We start from the raw sequence: 7487 nt of genomic DNA, 5'->3' as shown, positions 1-7487 counted from the left end.
ACCTGCAGTTCAAAAGTTTATATTTATATTTTAATTTTGTTGCAATTAATAAACAATAATAGTATTATGTAATTAGGTATTTTATTATATTTTAGTTATTTTGTTATTTTTGGTTGATATATCTGGGGATATGTCTCTGGGGGTCATCTGCGTGTCCTGGTCTCCGCTGACGATCAGGGCTGTAGACATCATCTCTTGGTGCTGATCCACCATCTGACCGGATACAGACTGAGAAACAGAATAGGAAAGAAACAGACAAATATTAGCGTAGATGCCATTCTTCTTACGATGTAACGAGTACATCGTGTGTTATGGGGAGTGTTCCCGGTTCCGGTTGATCTAATTAATGCAGCCTAACAATCCTTTAACGGATTTGAATAATAGAAGCGTATTAGTGTGTTATGTGTAAGCCAGGCTAAAGAGATGGGTCTTTAATCTAGATTTAAACTGACAGAGTGTGTCTGCCTCCCGAACAGTGTTAGGTAGATTGTTCCAGAGTTTGGGTGCTAAATAGGAATAGGATCTGCCGCCCGCAGTCGATTTTGATATTCTAGGTATTATCAAACGCCAGAGTTTTGAGAACGCAGCGGACGTGGAGGACTATAATGCGATAAGAGCTCGCTCAAGTACTGAGGAGCTAAACCATTCAGGGCTTTATAAGTAATTAACAAGATTTTAAAATCTATCCGATGTTTGATAGGAAGCCAGTGCAGTGTTGACAGAACCGGGCTAATATGGTCATATTTCCTGGTTCTAGTAAGGACTCTAGCTGCTGCATTTTGGACTAACTGTAGTTTGTTGATCAAGCGTGCAGAACAACCACCTAATAAAGCATTACAATAGTCTAACCTTGAGGTCATAAACGCATGAATTAACATTTCTGCATTTGACGTTGAGAGCATAGGTCACAATTTAGATATGCTTTTGAGATGAAAAAATGCAGTTTTACAGATGCTAGAAACATGGCTTTCAAATGACAGATTGCTATCGAACAGCACACCTAGGTTCCTGACTGATGAAGAAGAATTGACAGAGCAGCCGTCAAGTGTTAGATAATGTTCTAGGTTATTACATGTGGGGTTTTTAGGTCCGATAATTAACACCTCTGTTTTTTCAGAATTTAGCAGTAAAAAATTACTCGTCATCCAGTTTTTTATATCGACTATGCATTCCGTTAGTTTCTCAATTTGGTGTGTTTCACCAGGCCACGAAGAAATATAGAGCTGAGTATCATCAGCATAACAGTGAAAGCTAACACCATGTCTCCTGATAATATCTCCCAAGGGTAACATGTAAAGCGTGAAAAGTAACGGCCCTAGTACTGAGCCTTGAGGTACTCCATACTGCACTTGTGATCGATATGATACCTCTTCATTCACTGCTACGAACTGATGGCAGTCAGATAAGTACGATTTGAACCATGCTAAGGCGCTTCCACTAATGCCAACAAAGTTTTGTAGTCTATTCAAAAGAATGTTGTGGTCGATAGTGTCGAACGCAGCGCTAAGATCCAGTAGAACTAATAAAGAGATACAACCACGATCAGATGATAGAAGCAGGTCATTTGTAACTCTAATGAGAGCAGTCTCAGTACTATGATACGATCTAAATCCTGACTGGAATTCCTCACAGATATAATTTTTCTCTAGGAAGGAATATAATTGTGAGCATACTACCTTTTCTAGTATCTTTGACAGAAAAGGGAGATTCGAGATCGGTCTGTAATTAACTAGATCTTTGGGGTCAAGTTGTGGTTTTTTAATGAGAGGCTTAATAACAGCCAATTTGAAGGTTTTGGGGACATATCCTAATGACAATGATGAATTAATAATAGCCAAAAGAGGATCTATGACTTCTGGAAGCAGCTCTTTTAGTAGTTTAGATGGAATCGGGTCTAACATACATGTTGTTGGTTTAGATGATTTAACAAGTTTATACAATTCTTCCTCTCCACAGTAGAGAATGAGTGGAATTGTTCCTCAGGGGTCTATAGTGCGCTATCTGATGCGATACTGTAGCTGACGGCTGCAGGATACAATTTTATCTCTGATAGTATCGATCTTGGAAGTGAAGTAGTTCATAAAGTCATTACTGCTATGCTCTTGGGAAATGCCAACACCTGTTGATGCTTGATTTTTCGTTAATTTAGTTACTGTATTGAATAAATACTGGAGGTTATGTTTGTTTTCTTCTAGAAGAGACGAAAAGTAATCAGATCTAGCAGTTTTTAATGCTTTTCTGTAGGATAGGGTACTTTCCCGCCAAGCTAAACGAAATACCTCTAATTTAGTTTTCCTCCAGCTGCGCTCCATTTTCCGGGCTGCTCTCTTTAGGGCGCGGGTGTGCTCATTATACCACGGTGTTGGACTCTTATCCTTAATCTTCCTTAAGCGTAAAGGAGCAACCGCATCTAAAGTGCTAGAAAAGAGAGAGTCCATAGTTCCTGTTACATCATCAAGTTGTTCTGAGCTATTGGATATGCTGAGGAACTGAGATAAGTCAGGAAGATTATTTATAAAGCAGTCTTTTGTGGTAGAGGTAATGGTTCTACAATATTTGTAACAAGAAGTTGGCTTTACAGCTTTAGCTATATGGAATATACAGGAGACTAGATAATGATCTGAGATATCATCGCTCTGCTGCAAAATTTCAACGCCACTGACATCAGTTCCATATGACAGTATTAAATCTAGAGTATGATTTCGACAATGAGTAGGTCCTGACACGTGTTGTTTAACACCAATAGAGTTTAGAATGTGTATAAATGCTGATCCCAACGAATCTCTTTCATTATCAACATGGATATTAAAATCACCAACGATTAGGACTTTATCTGCAGTCAGCACTAACTCCGATAGAAGATCAGAAAATTCTTTAATAAAGTCTGTATGGTGCCCTGGTGGCCTGTATACAGTAGCCAGTACAAACATCACAGGGATTTATCATTAACACTTGTTTCTTTGGATAACGTTATATGAAGCACCATTACTTGAACGAATTATACTTGAAACCCCTCTGAGAGATACTGAAAATATTTCTATAAATTGCAGCAACACCTCCCCCTTTACCTTTTGGACGCGGTTCATGTTTGTAACAGTAATCTTGGGGTGTAGACTCGTTTAAAGTAATGTAATCATCTTGTTTTAGCCAGGTTTCTGTCAGACAAAGCACATCTAGTTTATGGTCAGTGAACATATCATTTACAAAAAGTGCTTTTGAAGAAAGGGATCTAATATTTAATAAGCCAAGCTTTATCATGTGTTTATCTGTATTATATCTATTTTTTATCTGTTGAACATCAATTAAATTGTTACTCTTACTTTGGTTTGGATGTTTTCTGTATTTTCTAGTTCGGGGAACAGACACAGTCTCTATAGTGTGATATCTAGGTGAAGGAGTTTCTATGTGCTGAGAGTTAACTGACTTCTGTGACGTGAGGCGGCTAGCAGACGGTCGGTTTAGCCAGTCTGTCTGCTTCCTGACCTGGGCTCCAGTTAGTCAAGTACAAACTCTAAGACTATGTGCCATATTTCTAGAGAGAAGAGCGGCACCACCCCAGGAGGGATGAACACCATCTCTTTTCAACAGGTCAGGTCTGCCCCAAAAATTCTTCCAATAGGCCTTTATCACACTTCTGCGTTCGAAAAGCGGAAGATTCAAATAGTAGCGTAAAAGAACTTCCGCTGCAGCCTCTATCAGCGGCTGTGTCCATAGCACGGCTTTGTTGTGGATTATTTATGTAGAATTCAGCACAGATAGAAAACTATATAAACAACATATCACATTAATAAGCATTAGAAATAGCCAAAGCTTAAAACATTACTATAGGCTGTATGATTAAATTAAATGTTTAGGGCAAACTTGTATTAAACATGCTCATATTTTTTCACGCGCTGACTTTATAATGCAATCCTCTATATTTGCATCAAATTTAAGTTGTTCAAATAAAGAAATATTTCCAGCCCATAGACAATAATTAAAAATAAGTTTGATCATCTTAATCGAGTTATTCTCCGTGATTGCGTGCAACGATTGAATATCATATACTGTGAACAAGAGCGGGAGGTTAATCACAATAAATATAATTCAAAAATAAACTAAATAATATTAAAATTAAATCAGTCCGAGTATTCCTCTGGCAGTAACTTGAGCTGCGTGCTCTTCATTAATCTGACTGGCAACACCGCAGCTGACAGTCGTGTTGCTCAGATAGGCTCATGTTACTGATCATTTCCTTGTATCGTGCATGCTGCATATTACCGATATTAACTATATGGCTCCGCGTTATCGTCTGGGCAGAACTATTGTTCCAGCCACCAAAGACAGATTCACAAATAACCTGCCTGATTTATCTCAACTGCTCTGTGTACCCATAAATACACGTGAACTAGACGAAATGACTAGCAACATGGGCACTATCTTCTCTAATACATTAGAAGCTGTTGCCCCCCTCAATATGAAAAAGGTTAGAGAAAAACGTACTGCGCCATGGTACAACAGTTATACCCATTCTCTCAAGAAAGAAACTCGTAATCTTGAGCGCAAATGGAGAAAACTAACTTGGAAGTTTTTAGAATTGCGTGGAAAAACCGTATGTCCAGCTATAGACAGGCTCTAAAAGCTGCCAGGGCAGAGCATATCCACAAACTCATAGATAATAACCAAAACAATCCAAGGTTTTTATTTAGCACAGTGGCTAGATTAACAAATAAACAGACGCCACCCAATCTAAATATTCCCTCACAGTTTAATAGTAATGACTTTATGAATTTCTTCACTGATATAATAGATAACATTAGAAATACAATAACAAATGTAGGTTCTACAGCGTCTAGTACTTCAGTTTCATTCACCGCTCCCAAAGAAAAACTGCAGTGCTTTACAACTATAGGACAGGAAGAGCTAAATAAACTTATCACTGCATCTAAACCAGCAACATGTTTATTAGATCCTTTACCCACTAAACTACTGAAAGAGTTGTTACCTGTAGCAGAAGAACCGCTTCTCAATATCATTAACTCATCGTTATCTTTAGGTCACGTCCCAAAACCATTCAAGCTGGCGGTTATTAAGCCTCTTATTAAGAAACCACAACTAGATCCTAGTGAACTGGCAAAAAACTGACAGACCCATTTCAAATCTGCCGTTTATGTCTAAAATTTTAGAAAAAGTTGTGTCTGCTCAATTGTGCTGCTTCTTGCAAAAAAATGATCTCTATGAAGAATTTCAGTCAGGTTTCAGGCCTCACCATAGCACAGAAACTGCACTTGTTAAAATTACAAATGACTTGCTTCTTGCGTCAGACCAAGGCTGCACCTCATTGCTAGTTTTACTTGATCTTAGTGCTGCGTTCCACACTATAGACCAGGGTTCCTCAAATCTTACCCTGGAGGTCCAATACACTGCAGAGTTTAGCTCCAACCCTGATCAAACTCACCTGTCTGTGATTTTCTAATGATCCTGAAGACATTGATTAGCATGTTCAGGTGTGTTTGATTAGGGTTAGAGCTAAACTCTGCAGGAAAGTGGATCTCGAGGTCCAGATTTGAGGAGCCCTGCTATAGACCATGACATACTCATAGATCGATTACAAAACTATACGGGTATTCAAGGGCAGGCTTTAAGATGGTTTAGATCCTACCTATCCGATCTCTACCACTTTGTTTTTTTAAACGGGGAGCCATCTCAACTATCACCAGTAAAGTATGGAGTACCACAAGGATCTGTCCTAGGTCCTCTGCTATTTTCAATATACATGTTGCCCCTTGGTGATATTATTAGAAAATACGGGATTAGTTTTCATTGTTATGCTGATGATACTCAACTATATATCTCAACAAGACCAGATGAAACTTCTGAACTATCTAAGCTAATAGATTGTGTTAAAAATGTAAAAGATTGGATGACCAATAATTTCCTCCTATTAAATTCGGATAAGACCGAGATATTACTTATTGGACCAAAAAACAGTACTCAGAATCTCTTGGATTACAATTTGCAACTAGACGGATGTACTGTTACGTCCTCTACAGTCAAAAATTGGGTGTTATATTAGACAGCAACTTGTCTAATATTAGACAGCAACATGTTTCCCATGTTACAAAAACAGCATTCTTCCATCTTAGAAACATTGCCAAGCTTCGAAACATGCTACCTGTTTCAGATGCAGAAAAGCTAGTTCATGCATTCATGACCTCTAGACTGGACTACTGTAATGCACTGTTAGGTGGTTGTCCGGCATCTTCAATGAGTCGGACCGGCCATTGGTCTTGTGGCCACCCACATGCCTCGGCCGACTTCTCGAACAGATCGAGGAAAGCTTCTGGGTCGTCCTGTGGCCCCATTTTATTTAGGGGCAAATGAGTGGGGCCGGCGGGGTTTCTCGAGGACGGCCCCCCTGCCCGTCCCTCCTGGTCCATCCAGCTCCGGAACAGCTCACGGTCCTCCTGCTGGGCCTGCATCAGGGAGCGGAAACGGCGTTCCTGATCGTCCCGCATCTCTTGCAGCGCCTGATGGTGTTCTTGGTGGAGGCCCGCGAGCGATTGAATGACTTCCAGTTGGGAACCACTGTTCTAGTCCTAAAACACCTGACAGTAAATGTAAACAGGAGCCGGTCAGGGTGAAACCTCACGCTCGCGGGTATGATGGGACGGTCACCATCTCAGATCACTGACGACCCAGAAGCACTTCAAAGCTCACAAGGGTGTTAATATAGTTTTATACACGGGCGATTCTTCCAGTACAGCTACTTTTGACTAAATACTTGAAATGGTGACAAAACTTTCTTTAGAGCAGGCTGTTAAAATATGCATCCCGTGTGCTGGATGAGAGATCTGGGGCGTGTGCACAAAACCTGGCCTGAAAGAGGCGTACGCCACTTCCTACGAAAAGGGTGGGATTTACAAAAACAAACCTGATGGGAAATTATGCGCACCTGCACGCAAATTCTGACCCATGCGTACGAACTCTTTTTTCCTGGAGTTTTAAACTGTTTTCATGTCAATATACACATTTACATTAAATATGCCACTCTCATTAATGGAGATAAGCACTGAAATGACATAAAGTCATTACGCAGAAGTTAAACCAAAATTATATGAATTTAGACATAGTCTATTTGTAGTGTAGCGAGGAGTGTTATAGGTCTTTAAACTAAACTGCAGATCTCATGCAATGAGAAAATATAATCAATGATGCGCACTTATTTGGATATTATGGCGGACAGTGCTGGATTCGGTCTATTGTCCGGTTTGAATGGGTCTAATGATAATAGCTTACTGTACAACCACAGCTGCACTGAGGTGTTGATGGCGTGTGAAGGAATCTCAAAAACATTATGAAAAATACCACTGTATATGAAGGATACAACTTGAAGAAATCAGTAAGATTTGCACGTTTCTTTTCTAAAATACTTTGTCAGTGACGCCGAGTCAGACAATTGTATTTATACTGCAATAAATATAGGCCTATCTGTTTCCACTAAAATA

This window comes from Onychostoma macrolepis, chromosome 20, assembly GCF_012432095.1.
Source record: "Onychostoma macrolepis isolate SWU-2019 chromosome 20, ASM1243209v1, whole genome shotgun sequence".
NCBI lineage: Eukaryota > Metazoa > Chordata > Actinopteri > Cypriniformes > Cyprinidae > Onychostoma > Onychostoma macrolepis.
This window is presented reverse-complemented; position numbering follows the sequence as displayed.